At 38.1% G+C, this 15546-nt stretch overlaps 1 long non-coding RNA gene across 2 annotated transcripts in view; it reads left to right on the top strand.

The window, feature by feature from the left end:
* The window catches only part of LOC121143470, a 267200-nt gene that overhangs the window by 70186 nt on the left and 181468 nt on the right, over positions 1-15546 (top strand). The window contains exon 3 of one of the 2 annotated variants that reach the window (XR_005880669.1): positions 10462-13636. The exons of the other annotated variant lie outside the window; for it this stretch is intronic. This is a non-coding gene — a long non-coding RNA (uncharacterized LOC121143470). Of the gene's footprint in view, positions 1-10461; positions 13637-15546 lie in introns of those variants that run through there. 2 annotated transcript variants of the gene reach the window in all.

Here is a 15546-nt window from a genome sequence, read left to right as displayed (position 1 = left end):
ATCTAATCATAAAGACATTGGTTATCCCCACAGTAGTCACTCACAATTGCATCAATAGGCACACGTTCGTAGAAGGTTGGTATTGTAGTACACTGTCCACTGCTGGGTAATTTCACTAATGGCCTGTAGCCTGCATGACACCTCCTGGCACAGTGAAAGTTAAGCTAGCAATGTTTCCTGATCAGTTGTAGCTGTGTTTCTCTTTGTCCTGCAACCAAAGCATGTTGAGTCTTCAGCAGTAGCGTCTTATCATTTAGCTCTGGTGGGAAACCAAGAGCAATAACAACAGTCTTGTTGTTTCAGGGGAGAGACTTTGGGGACTCAGATCAACAACTACTAGAGAGCTAACCCATTCCTGGCCCTGAGATTTTCATTTAATATTCCATGTGTTCTGGGGAAAAGATTCACATTTTTAATTAGCTCGAAAAGCTGAGGATTCTATAATATTTCTCCACACATCCTTAGTTTGGGCTTTGCTTGTTTATATTTTTGAGGCTATTGTGAATGAAGCAACTCCCCTGATTTCTCTCTCATTATCTTTGTCATTGGCTTATAGGAAGGTTGCTGATCTTGTGTGTTAATTTTGTGTCTTGTCATTTTGCTGAAAATGTTTATTAGTTTTACGTGTTTTCTGGGTCTTTAGGGTCTCATGTATAGAATCATAACATTGACAAGTAGAGTTAGTTTGACTCTTGTCTAATTGCCTCCACTAAGATTTTCAGTACTATATTGTACAAGACAGAAAAAGTGGAAACTCTGGGCTTGTTCCTGAATTTGAAGGAAATGTTTTGAGTTTTTAACCTATTTAATATAATGTTGGCTGTAGGTTTTACATATATAGCCTTTAATATGCTCCTTCCATTTTGAGTATTTTTAGGACTTTTAACATGAAGGGATGTTAGACTTTTCTCAAAAGCTTTTTCTGTGGCTCTAATTTTCTAATGCAGGCATATGGAGCTATAAACTCTTCTCTTAAGACTGCTTTCATTATATCTCTAACATTTTTGGTATGTTGTTTTCATTTTCATTTGAGTCTAGAAATTGTTTAATTTCCTTCTGTTTTTCTTCAAGGATCCATTCATCGTTCACTAGTATGTTGTTTGGTTTCCATGAATTTGTGTGTCTCCTGCTGTTGATTTACAGCCTTATTCCATTTGCAAGAAATTGCTTGAGTTTGCCTATATTTGTTGAGACCTGCTTTGTTTCCTAATATATGGTCTATTTCAGAGAAGGTTCATGGTCTACTGAGAAGAATAAGCACTCTGCAGTTTTTGGACAGTACATTTTATAGATGACTGTTAAATTCATGTAATCTACAATGTTATTTAATTTGTATATTTTAAGTTTTCCTTTTGTTAAGAAGACCTGTCAGTTGGCAAGAAAAAGGTATTGAAGTCACCCACTGCTATTGTACTGGGGATAATCTGGGATGTTTTGTCTAATAGCATTTGTTTTATGAATTTGGGTGCATCTGTGTTTGGCATGTATATGTTTACAATCATAATGTTCTCTTGGAGGATTGTTTCCTTAATTCATGTGAAGTGGCCATCTTTATTTTTTCTCAAAAGGATTGGATTGAAGTCTGTTTTTTTGACATATATTCAAACAGTAGCACCTGCTTGTTTTCTAAGTCCATTTCCTTGAAATACCTTTCCCTATCTCTGATGTCTAAAGTTGTACCTGTCTTTTGTGATGAGGTACATTTCTTGGAGGGAACAAATAGACTTTTAATGGGTGTTGACACAATTTTGCTACTCTGTATCTTTTGACTGGAGAATTGAGACCATTAATATTGGCAGTTATTACTGAAAGTTATGTATTGATTCGTGCCACTTTATAGTATTTGGAATTTTTTCCCCTCTTCCTCTCTTGCGTAACTATTATCCTCGTGTGGTTTATTCTTGCCTGGAGCTTTGTTGACGGGTTTGTTTTACTCTCCAGTCAGAATGATTCCTTTAAGTATCTTTTGTAGAGCTGATTTAGTGTTCATCTTAATCCAAAGCATTCTTTACTATAGCTTCTATCCATATCTTGTAGACTTCGGATATCTTTGTTGGGTATAATGTTCTGCTTTGGGAGTTATCTTCCAGAACTTGAAGTACATCATTCCAAGTGCTTCTGATCTTTAAAGTTTCAGCTGAATAATCTGTTGGGTTTACCTTCACATGTGACTTGATGTTTATTGACACTTTAATACACTTTTTGTTTTGTGTATTATTTATTTAGGTGTATGGTGCATGCACACATACATGTGTGCACACGTGTGGTATGCTTGTGCAATCACATGTGCACATACATGCATGCCATATTGTGTATGGAAGCAGAAGACTGTTGAAGTCTTTCCTTTTCAGTAGATCAGGTTGTCATTTTTGGAGGTAAACTCCCTTCCCTACTGAGTCATTTTGCCAGCACTAGTATTTTTTTTTAATTTTTTAAGCACTAGTATTTTAATCATAGTATGATGGGTTGGTTATTTCCTGGCCTTGTCTGTTTGGTGTTCTAAATGCCTCCTGTGTCTGCATTGGCATTTCTTCAATTTCCTATTATAACCCTTTGAAAAATATTTTCTATTCCTTTAGAAGGAAATTCCAAAATGTCTATGACTATAACTCATAGATTTGGTCTTTTCAGAGTATTGGTTGTCTTGGAAATCCCATTGGAAGCTTCTTAATGATTTACCTTTGCGCTTGTGGTGGCTGCAATTCTGCCATCTTGTCTTCAAGCTCAGATTTCTTGTTGTCTCTCTGGTCCATTCTGTTATTGGGGCTTTCCACAGAACTTTCTATTAGATGGATTACAATTTTCACAACCAGCAGTTCAGACTGGTTTTGTTTCAGGACTTACCTTTGTTGAGTTAATCTTTAATAACTCTCATTACCCTTATTACTTCACTCAGTTGTTGGCATTCTATGTAGGGACTTTTTCACTTATCTTCACTTATTTGAATCACTGAGTTCTTTGTGATTTCATCTAACTCATCTTCAGTAGATGCTGTTACTGCAGTATTAGTAATTTCTGGTGGAGTTATGTCATCTTGGTTTTTCTTGATTCTTATGCCACTGCACTGGGATTAATGCATCTGGAGTTATTTCATTACTTGGGATTCTTTTTATTTCAGTTGATGTATTTGCATTAATCAAAAAGGCTTTGGATATGGTGGAGTTGAGTGTGTAGCTCATAAAACAGCTTCCCAGCAAAGTACATGGACCCTATATTATTTCCTGAGAGGTATACTGAGAACTACCATAGCTATTGGATATTATCACTATGTAAATCTGATACTAACTGATCAATAACAGTATCTCCCTTTGATTTAAATAACTGTTGGATGATAAACAAAGGCAGTATAGAATAGGTTCAGATTTTAGTTAATAAGATTATGATTAATTGTTTAATAAATAGGGTGAGTAAGGATAGGGATAAGATCCACTTTGAAAAGAAAAAAATTTAGATAAGTAAAGTAATGGGGAGTTGAAAGTTGGAAGGGTGTTAAATTCCATATTTAAAGATTGTTAAAACTGTAGGTCATTATAATTAAAAAGTGGAAAAGGGAGAGGTAAAGATGAGATAAATACAGGAATAAGATAAGAAGTATATGAGATGTGAGTGTAATGTCTCTCATTACAAGCCTATCATTAACAGCCATCTAAGAAATAATAAGAAAATTAAATTAAAAATAAGCCAAATTTAAAATAAATTGGAATATGATAGAACAACCAAACAAGAGTCTCCCTCCCCCAACCAAAAAGAAGGAGGAGGAGGAAAAGAAGAAGAGGAGGAGGAGAGGAGGAGAAGAAGAGGAGGAGGAGGAGAAAAGGAGGAAGAGGAGGAGGAGGGGGAGGAGGGGGAAGAGGGGGAGGAGGGGGAGGAGGGGGAGGAGGAGAGGAAACACATATAGAGAGGCAGGGCTTCTCACACTCAAGAGTTGGTTTTCCGTAGGCTACAAGGGATAGAGTAACAAGGAGAGCAATGCGCTGACCATGGTCCTGAAAGGACTCTCCTGAGGTTGAAGGAAGTGGAACCAGAGAAGTACTGCTGAGGGGAATAAAAAGAGGCAACTGGTGAGAGCTTTGGTGTCCATCATAGCTAAGTATAATTGCTGTTTTGGAATGGTGATACATTCTGTTTAGAAAAGTTACATCAACCCTTGATGCCCATGGAATATCCTGACAAAATTAAAAATTCCTGAATAAAGCCAGCAGATTAAAATGTATACCGAGGCTATGAATTCCTAGGAAAACCCATATACCAAGAAAAAGAACTAAAACAACTACATTTTAAAAACAGTTAATTTTGTCCAGTTTAATTTTTTTCATTGATTTGTTGTGGGTTTCAACATTATCCATCTCCATCCCATTCATCTCCCCATCCCTTCCCATTTTCTTCTACCCTGGAAACACCCCTTTCCGGGATTAAACAAAATAAATTTTAAAATAAAAGGAAAGAGAAAAGGAAGAAAAGGAAAATACCATAATGGAAGTTGTAGTGTGACACAGTGTTCATTGCAATGAGTGGCCTCTGGTTTTGCTGCACCATAGATACTGGTCTGTCACCGGTGCTCCTCTTGGATATCTTGTCGTTGTCTTGTGCCATAGAGATCCTACAATTTGGGGCCTGCAGGTCCCACCTCTTCACATGCTCCATCAGGTCATAGATGGGGTGGATGATGGGATGGGTCAACTCATAGCCCTGGTTCTAGGTCTGGGTAATTGCTAGGTTGGTCAGTCTTCCAGCTCTCCTTCATTCTCAACACCAGGGTGAGCTCTTCAGCATTGCCCTGGATAGCTCACCCTATATAGTAAGCAACAAGGGGTGGGGCCAGTTCTCCTGCTTTCATGTCCCAGAGTTCATTCACCCATGCCTACTCCACCAGGGCCAAGTCTACTGCACAGTGATGCAGCTGGTGAGATACAGGGTCTGTCTGTCTGTCTGTCTGTCTGTCTGTCTGTCTGTCTGTCTCCCTCCCTCCACCTTCTCTTCCCCCTGTCTCTCTCCCTCTCCCTCAATCTCAGGGACAGCTCTCTCACCTGCCACAGCTCTTATGTTGGGGGGGAACTTTTTCTCTTCCTTGCCCACATCATCATATGTGTTAACCAATTACAGGGCACATTTTCCCCTATGTATTGGTATATTGGGTGACTCCCCCTAGCAATGTGTGATTCTGACAAGAAAGTTATCATAGTCAATACCTGTAATGTGATTTCTTTCCCACCAGCTGCCTGTGTCCTGCTGCTGTCTCTGCCCCCAAATAACACATAAGACACTATATTAATTATGAAGCCGTTGGCCATTTGCTATGGTTTCTTAATGGTTAGCTCTGACTTAATTATTAACCTATAATAGTAATATATATTTTTATAAGGTCTTGTCTTACCAATGATGCTGCCTTTTCTGCCCTCTCTTCCCAGGATCACATGGCGACTCCCTCTTGACTACATTTCCCAGAATCCTCCTTGACTCCTAGTTCCACTTATCTTGATTCCCTATTGGCCAGGAGTGCTTTATTTATCAACCAATAGGACAACATATACACAGAAGGGCTTCCCCCATCAAATACCTTTGGTCTCTCAATAAGGTCTTTGAAACTTAGAAATCTGCCTCTCTGCAACTATCTTCTTTGGCAGACAGTTGGTCAGTGTTAATGTCCAGGAAAAGAGACCTCAGTTGAGACATTCACAGATATCCAAGAATGAGAATTATGTCATGTCTAAAGTTGTTAAACTCTATCTCTCACAGAGATAGAGAACAAGAGTGTCCTGGATTCTCTCTGCTGGCAGACAGGAAAATACTGTTTCAAGCTCACCTCACATTGAACCTTAAATCATGCCAGCTCTTCACTTACCAGCCTACTAACAATAGATCTGTGCCTTAAAGCTGTCACTCGGCACTGTGCCCTCCCCATGTCTCATCATGGTTTTGCTCCTATGGCCTTGGATCCTTATGTTGTCATGGTAAATGGCTCATCTCCTTATCGCTTTCTTTAGGAACGTGCTTTTGACCAATGAGAGAAACGTCTTTATCACTTCAAGCCTCTTGAAGGAGAAGAGTTTTTAGAATAGAAGAAGCAGTACAGGGAAGTTAGAAGCAGGACAGGGATATTAGAGTAGAAACAGAACAATAAAGAGCACATGAAATAAAGAACACGGCCTTCAGATTGTGTGTGAACTTGCTACAGAAATCTTTTACCCCTTCCTTCACTGCTGAGAAGCATTTCACCTTTGGAACCCTGGATAGGGGCTGGAGCAGGTCTCACAGGCCTTTCAAGGAAACATGGTGTTTTACATAGTGTAGCATTTTATTGTGGTCTGACTGGGCATATAGAAATGCAGGAGGAAGACAGTAAAGCTAATGGTCTGTAAATCCAGAAAACAAACAGACAAAAATAAAACAAATGTAAGAGAAAAGAAACAAAGGGAGAAAGAAGCTGTTTCCCTAGAACTGATTTCTGTGTCACACAGAAGGTATTTAATGTTAGCCAGACTTTCATTACTGTGACAGAGCAACTGACACACACAGCTTTTTTTTTTAGATTTTTACTTTTTTATTTAAATTAGAAACAAGCTTGATTCACATGTCAATCCCAGCTCCCTCTCCCTCCCCTCCTCCCTTATCCCCAAACCATGCCCCCCAGTCCCCCACCCAATCCCAACTCTGTTCCCCAGAGAGGGTGAGGCCCTCATGGGGAATTTCCAGAGTCTGTCATTTCATTCAGGGCAGGGCCTAGGCCCTTCCCTGAGAGTCCAGACTGAGAGAGCATCCCTCATTGTGGGATGGGCACCTAAAGTCCATTTATATGCCAGGGATAAATACTGATCTACTACCCAACTTTAAACCAGAATTCTTTACTTTGCTTTCATGGTTTGAACCCAGAGCCCTTGGCTCCATCAAACCCACAATGAGACAGAACTTGCTGATGATGAGAGCATATGGCAGAGGCTGTTCACATCACAGCAAACAGGAAGCAGAGGGTAGAAGAGGCAGAGGGGTTGGCAGCAAGACACAGATCCCCAGCACACATCCAATTACCTGCTTCCTTCAGAAGTTTCCTCTTTTGTAACAGCATACCAGCTTGTGAAATAGCCTTTAACAGAAAACCTGTTGTTGGGACTAATATTTCATATTCAGCTGAATTTTGTATTTTTTATCGAGTTGCTTTCTGCATAGCTCTGATTTCTTCTGGTTTTCTAGAGGACAGGGAAGTAGCACATGTTCATAATTTAATAACAATTTGTCAACAAAAACCTTTTTTATTTTTTCCAAAGGTCCTCCCCTCTCTTCTTCCCAGCTCCCACTCCCACCCCCCATCGTGTTCCCAATCTCTTCAGGAGATCTTGCCTCATTTCTCTTCTCTGGGGTACCATGAATATCTCTCTTAGGTTTTATCCTGTCCCAGACGCTCTGTCAGTGGAATTGAAAACTGGCACTCTCCTGATCCATGCCTAAAATCCATATATGAGTGAGTACATACCATGTTTGTCTTTTTTGTGACTGGGTTACCTCACTCAGGATGGTTTCTTTTAGTGCCATCCATTTGCCTGTGAATTTCAAGATTCCATTGTTAAGAATTTATTAAGAATATTAAGTTAATCTTTCATATAACACTTTGAAGATAGAGATGCATAAGTGTTAATTGCTATTATTGACCCCCATGACCTTTTTACTTTTCTCTTTACCATTATATCAATGACAAAAATATCTTAACTTCAGTGAAAATTATTGTTCTTTATGGGAGAATTTTTTAAATAAAGTAAAATCTTAGTAAACTTGTGTATGAGAAAATAACTTCTTTCAAGTTTCTTTTTATCATTCCCAGAGGGCAAACATGTGTCATCTATCTATTCTGTAACGTGTCTAACAAAAAATGCACACTTTGTCACTTTTTAAGTATGTTGGCAGGGGTTGGTTTATCATTAGGAGACAAAAATGCATGTTTAAAATCTTTGGTGTGACTCCAAATCTGTAGGAAACAAAACAAAACAGAACAAAACAAAACAAAACTATCTTTAGTTGACAAAAGAGATTGGCATAGTAAAATGGTCACTATGGGAAATTTTAGAATCTATTGTACCAGAAATGCTGATATTACCTTAAATTATTTCCAATATTTTCATTCTCATTATTTGGAATTGCTTTCAGAAGACACTTGTATATGCCATGTTAAGAGGTGATGCCATTACTTCATGTCACATCACATATAAAGAGAAAAGTGTAAGAAAAAAGTGAGAAACTTGTCCATGAGAGCTGTCTGTGTTGGTGTATGCAAATCTTAGATAGTCAATAAGTTGGGAACTATTGTGATAACACCAAGAAAGTCAGTCTAATGCTATAACATCCATGTAATTTAGGAAACAGTGAAGTGTTTTGGAGCATTTAGAATTTCTGTTATATTGCATTGCTTGGGAAAAACTAAAAATTGTATTTGAAAGGCAGTTACTGGAGGAAACAAAGCCAATGGGAAAAATAACAGCACAAGAGCGTGCACACACACACACCTCTTTCCCTTATGTCTTGTTTTGGTAGCCTAATCAAATGATGAAACCAAATTCAACCTCCACCTCTACCCCTAGTTGTTTCTTTCTTCCCTTTTCCCATCACAAGCAACAATAGCCAGAAATATTTGTTACTTTCCACTGTTTTTCTAATCAATGAGATTTGTTGCCAGCAAATAGGAAGGAGAAATAGTTAATGAGCAGCTGCAACACAGAGCTGGCTCTACTCCTGCTACAGCCTCTGGTTTCTCCACTCTTTAGCTCTGTGTGTGTGTGTGTGTGTGTGTGTGTGTGTGTGTGTGTGTGTGTGTACATCACTTTGCCCCATCTGTTTTTCCCTTCAGTCCCTCCCAAGTCCTCTCACTCCAACTTCTTCTATAACACCCCCACTCATTCTCAAAGAGATAGTCTCTTTTTCTTTGATTATTATTGCTACACCTATTGCTACACATATATGTAAGCACAAATATATAAATAAAACCTGCTGAGTCCATTTTGGTTTTTTATGTACATATGGTTTCAGGGCTGATCACTTTGTATTAGATAAGCAATCAGGAGGTGTATCCCTGGGAAGAGCTAATTCTCCCTCTCTCAGCCGTCATTAGTTGCCTGTAGTTCTTTGTCTATGGGTGGGAGCTTGTGAGATTTCCCTCATTTCATGGTCGTATGTCTATGAATATTGCCAATGTTCCTCTCTGACTTTGCAGCCATTTCTAGGAGAGACTATTTCACAGCGGACCTGGCTTTCTGCCCACTATAATTTTTCTTCCTTTTCTTTTAAAATGTTCTTGAGCCATGTTGCAGGAGCTGTGATGTAGATGTATCCACTGGGTCTGGGATCCCCGAGATCGGTTGATCTCTCCATTATGTGTGCCTCAACCTTCTTTTTAAACCAGCTATCCAAACTGTCAATTTATTTCTCTAACTCTCAATAGACCTTTGTTCTATTGTTGGCTTTCCTTCCTTTCTTTGTGTCATATAGCAATATAGTTTCATTGGTTTACTAAGGCTTCTGTATCCATACACCACAACTGGGTAGTTTAATTAATATAAATACATTGTTTCATAATGGTGGAAGCCAAGAGTTCAAGGTCAAGGTGCCAGCAAGTTTGGTGTTTCTGAGTTCATTCCTCTCCCTAGCTACTGGTTGGTTTGTGGGAAATCTTTGGTATTCCTTGAATTGTAGACACACTCCTTTCTCTCTATGTGTTTGTCTCCAAACTTCTGCTTTTATGTAGACACCAGTCTATTAGACTAATATCCATTGTAATGATTTTATTTTAACTTGACGTCTCTGTAAAGCACTGTTTCTAAATAATGCCACCCTTTGATGTCATGAGGACAGGCACTTTAGCGTCAAATTTGGCAGACACAGTTCAATGCACAATGAGCCTACAGGGGAACACATTAAGAAATGAGAATGTGGGAAATAACCTAATAACTGGACATTTTGCCTTGTGGTGCATATGAATGGAAAGCTATTTTCATAAGTAGTCTCACTGAGGGTCTGTTTTAAGAAATCATCATATCCATCTCATGTAGGTTTCTGTATCACCTTATAGCTTATACATATGCTACCACACATTTCCCTTGCACTGCAGTTCCTTATATATATAATTTATCACCCATAAAACCATAAACTGCTTGAAAGTAGTAATTATTCCATCTTTGTCTGCATTTCTTTACATAGCACAGTACCTTGCGTATAGTAGATATCTATTAGTTTCCACGAACTCTCTGAAATCCATACAGGCTTATAACTGCATAGTTTTAGGAGTTTGTTGTTAATAATTATGCCATACCAAATACAGAAAAGCAGGGTTTGATACAAGACCAAACAGTTCCAAACTTTCAGTGACTTAATACAGTGAGGCTCATTACTTGAAAGTCTAGCAGTTATCTAAAGTGGTCATACTATGTGTGGGAGTAAAGCATCCTGTGTAACTTGGTCTCATCTCTGTTTCATCATTAGATGTCATGAAGTGAGAAGAGCAAGAAGTAACTTTCCTGGGTTTTCACTGCTTCACCTAACAAGTAATGGAGTCCCTTCACTACCAGTACATTGGCCAGAAGTAGTCACAAGCCCTCTTCACTGCAAAGGACGAAGAGACAGAGGACTAGAAATCAGACTGGATTCTAGAAATGTCCATCTGAGGCATTTTAATCTTAAGAGTATGTAATGACTTTAGCACTCACTGAGTCTTACTTTATGCCAGCAGAGCTTCAGATTCTAGAACTAGTCAGAAAAGATAGACCAGACATTGCATTTACGTGTGAAGCAAGAGTAACAACAGTGACCAGACACATGGGATAGCCGTGCACAGAATAAATTCAATACAGAAAGAAGTTCATGTGGTAAAAAAAAAATAATGTCCCTGTAGACGCAGGTTTCTCTAAGAATCTTAATCTTGTATTGCAAAATTAGTGCTGACATTTGCTTTCTTATATAATTATAAATACAGCATTATTACTCTTATTTGATATAACCTAGAAATTAATTGAACAGAACACTAAAATAATTTGGAACTTCCAATACGCAATTTTGGTTTTTAAGGTCAAGTCATGAGAAAATTATTTCACACAGCATACTATCAAAAGATAGGGAGATTTAAAATGGAAACACATGTGCTTTTTTCATTACATTATTGCTTATAATAAATCACATATAGCACCCATGCATTACTGATTTTATGATTTGCATTAGGCTTGGTGTGGGGAATTCATCTGTGGCCCAATTTATTTGACTGGAATAAGCAATATGTCTCTTCTACTTTTTGAACTGACTATGTCATTGAATAAATAGAATCACTGAGATTCTCCATGAATCCTCTGAAAGTGGCTAGCTAAACTTCCACACCATAGGTCGGCTGAGTATCAGGAACATTCTCAAGTAATCAGCCCCGATATCAAGGTGCTTATAGGGTCTTTGCTTGCATCATGCATGCTAATGTACCATGGATCAAAGCTACTTGTGTGGCCAAAATCTATGAGTGTAAGGTGAGCGTCATGGTTCATTATGAGCATTAGCCCTTTCTACTGCAACTGCATGGCCCTTAGTAGTCCCTGTTACTCCTACTGAGACAATTCACTCTTAAAGACTGATTCCACATTATCACAGGCCTCAGGAGGCAGGCTGTTTTCTGTATCAGGACAAGTGGGAATGGAGCTCTTCCTGTTTGGCTGCTTTGAGCTTCAGCACCTGTGATCTGAGACAATACACTGCATGTCCCACTCTTCCATCCTTGCTAATAAAATGGCAGAACAGAGACAGTAGCAACAGCCTCCGTTCGCAAGGACCACGGGGGAACCGCAGAGTTATAGCTGATGTTGCTTGTCCTTCGCAGTCCTGGAATATAGTTGGGTATGTACTACCACTTATTTTATGAGTGAGAGCTGAGTTCTGATACCTGAAAGTGACTCTCTATGTCTCTGGATTACAATGCACTCACTTATTTCTTCAGCCTTCGTCTTTCTTGCTCACAGCAGGTTGAGAGCACAGGCATGTCATTCCGTTTCGAAAAGTCTTGGTCTATTCAATCCCGTTCACAGATGCTCACATTAGCACAACTTTGAGTCTGTGTAATTCTTGTAAATCTTAGAGGTTTGTTTCACTAGACAAATATCATATCTGAAGTTCCGTAGGGCTGATCCTTTCCTAGAGCACCCAGCAACCCCCCAAGCTACACACCATGAATCTTATGCTTTTGAAACTTTTCCCCTTTTTTGTCCCTCCCCACACACACACACATTGAATGTCTATGAGGAATACCCCGAGGAGTCACAGTTTCTTTGAGAACTGTAAGACAGTGCTGTTATTTCTTCTTAGGTATCAAAAACACTGTCTTTAATTTGTTGGTTTGCTTTCAGGTCCTATTTTACATGACCATGTCCTGAATTTGATGTTTTTCTTCAGGCAACTTCTTTCTCTGAAAATATTTTCCAAAAGAGCACTAAAGATAAAAATTACTTTTTATTTTTGGCCCCCACCCCCTGAAGTGCTTTCTTAAAACTCGACTGGAAAACAAAAGTTAATTTTTAGCTTATTTTACTGTCATAATATATTTTAGGCAACCAAAGGATGCCAGGTGTTTCCTTAAACATTCTGCATGAATATCTCTAGAGCTGAACCCACAATTAATTAGGTAACTTTCTATTTTCCGTGTTAGTGCAGGTGATGGTTTTGCCAGTTAATCTGCTTATAAAGAACAGGTTCTATTTCTCTGGCTTCCAGAAACCATTCCCCCATTATCGCTCTCTCTTCCACTAAGGGTCTTGTTGGTATTCCTCAGGTCCTGTCAATGCATGATTTCAAGTTCTACATATTTTAAGTTCTTGTTATAGCTGACTTCGAGGTGTTAATTTCTAATTTCCCTATTGCCTCAAATGACAATTTTACTTACTGTTTTCCTGATACATAACTTAGATCCACTTTCTTCACTTTCTAATAGATTATCCTGTTCTCATTATCACCAAAATTAAAAAAAATCTCCTTCAAGTTTCACCTATATGGCAATAAATACACTATTAATTTAGTCTCTTCTATCTTCTAGATTAAGGTATCTGAAACTTCCCCTACTTGTGGTCCTTTCTGCCTGAGATATTTTTATATAACTCCTAGGCTATAGGCATATGAAAGAGACATACAAGTCAAATATTTCCTGGTAAAACATCATATAAATTTATTGTTTATCATATCTATAGTTTTATCATCTGTTAAAGAATAGAGCTCATTTGTCCACTACCTAGTTAAGGGTGTTTATCTGTTTTATACAAAGAATTAAATTTTGGCTGAATATGTGATACTGTAGAACATAAAAAATCTTTGATATTTTGATTCTATAGTCATCAATGCTAAGAATGCCACTTTGCATAAATGTATAGTACAAAATAGAGACACATGTTTTGGATCATTTCAGATATTATTAGAAATTCTATCCTAATCCCAGGCTAAAATCCATAATTTTTAGTGAAATTAAAAGAGTAATTGAAAAAAAATAAACATTTTGATATAACACGGTCTAACGACACAGCAATTTGATATTTACACTCTAAAGAATGATAGTAAGAAAAATATTCAGTCTTTGTTTTCCTGAAATTTAACCATTATGTTTGTATAAGAGCAGAAAATGTTGTATGTATCTGATAAAAACCACTAAAGCTTGTAACATAAACATCTTGAATGTGAGTTTTATTGTTCACTGGTTAGCATTGCATGGTGTTGTATGGTGTCACAGCATGAGCACTGTAATTCTCCATGCTGTGTGTGCAGAGCCAAGGCTAGAGTGGACCTTCATAATGTGACATGGGCATGCGTTGCCAGAAACACTTCAGGTTCATGTCCTGCTTGATTTGAATTCAATTTTAGTCATAGCACATGCAGAAACAAACCTTCTGCTTTTGCCAAGTTTTTCATTAGCCTGTGTTCAGTTATGTGACCCCAAACACACTGAACCCTCCAGCAAGAGAAATCCACAAATCAACAGTTACAGCATCACACAGCCTTGCTTGCCATTAGCAGAAGAACTTAACTATCAAAGATTTGATTAAGACTTTAGAAAATTGCAATCAGATTCCTTCCTGCCTGCCTTCCCTCACCTCTTCCTTCCCTAAAACATTTACTAATCACTTTCTATGATCCTAGTACATACTGTTAAACATTAGGGCTTAGAAACACAAGTCTTTTCATTGTGAAGCTTACTTTCCAGTATGGGATTGTTCTTCTTGTATCCTAAACATCACATGAAACATAAAATACGTTTTGGCTATTTGTTAACTCAAGGGAAAATTTTAAAATAAGCAAAATCTGTTTCTGGTTCACTCACTCGTCCCATTTTTGAAGGCTCCAACTCTGAAACTCACTGTGTTAAGTTTTTTGGGACATCTTCGTTTGTTCCTTGAATTCCCCTAGAAGTGTCTCAGGATCTAGCTACAGTTTATTCTTTTTTTTCACACTGATACATATATTTTGACTTTTGACTTTTGTTTTCAGTTTTTAAAGATGATTTAGATTTTATGGCCTTGCTTTTCCCCAACTTTCTCAACACATTCAATACTGTGATAATGGGTAGTTGTTGCTTTCTATGATAAAACAGTAACTTTTAGATGGTGTTTTAGAAATATAATACGGCAACATAAAGGATGTCTAAAGCTATTGCCTGGCTTTGGATGAAAATTTGCAGTGCTTACTTGGGTCTTTTATATGTCCTTAAGTTGCCATGTGTCTTCTATATCACTTGAGATTCTCCAGGAAACCATGACCATGTCCTACAGAAGGAGTGCTTTCATGTGTAAGCTAAACCAATAGTCCTTATGGCTGCGATACAGCTCTGACCTTACACTTTTCAGGTATTGCTATCTTGAACTTGTGAACTCTGTGTTTTAGTTTTTGAGCACACATAGCTAGAAAGTTTGCTACTTCCATGAATGGGAAATGCTCGTAAGAAAAGTAATCAGTGGGGAGAAAGCATTGAACTTCTTCAAATGAAAACTTTCATGTAGTGCCCGCTGGCTTCAAACCTTGTGATCCTCCTGCTTCAGCTTCCTCAGTGCCAAAACTATGAATATGCATCACCTCATCTTAAGTGATATTTCCTTCCCACATAAAATGCAGCTAATAATATCTGCAAGAAGCTTTCACAAGATGAGTTATATTTTTAATTCTGACCATCCTGGGGCCGGCACTGTTCAGAAATGTCTGAGTGTCTTCTCATCCAAACAAAATACGTTCCTTTTGGTGGTGGCCAGGAAAAGTTCTTCCCCCTGTTTCTCTGAGACAAGTCAACATCCAGCGACAGATTGATGCTCCTTTTGTTTCTACTGCTACCTAGAAGACTTTTCTTTTCCTTTTAAAATTTAATTTCTTTAAAGGAATAAAAATAGAATCTCAAAGTGTTCTTTCTTTGGGAGTAGTTAGGTGTGAAAGAACTTAACATCACCATCTAAATAGTTATGACAAAGCTACTTCTTTTTCCAGGGCAGGGAGGTATAATCCTATTATCTTTGTGTGGTTATCAGCACCACTTGAAATTCCAATTAGTGCAGCTAATCACCGTGGACA

Source organism: Mesocricetus auratus, unplaced genomic scaffold (assembly GCF_017639785.1).
Source record: "Mesocricetus auratus isolate SY011 unplaced genomic scaffold, BCM_Maur_2.0 Super-Scaffold_2245, whole genome shotgun sequence".
Lineage (NCBI taxonomy): Eukaryota > Metazoa > Chordata > Mammalia > Rodentia > Cricetidae > Mesocricetus > Mesocricetus auratus.
Note: the sequence above shows the minus strand (reverse complement) of the source record. Positions and strands in the feature narration are given on the sequence as shown.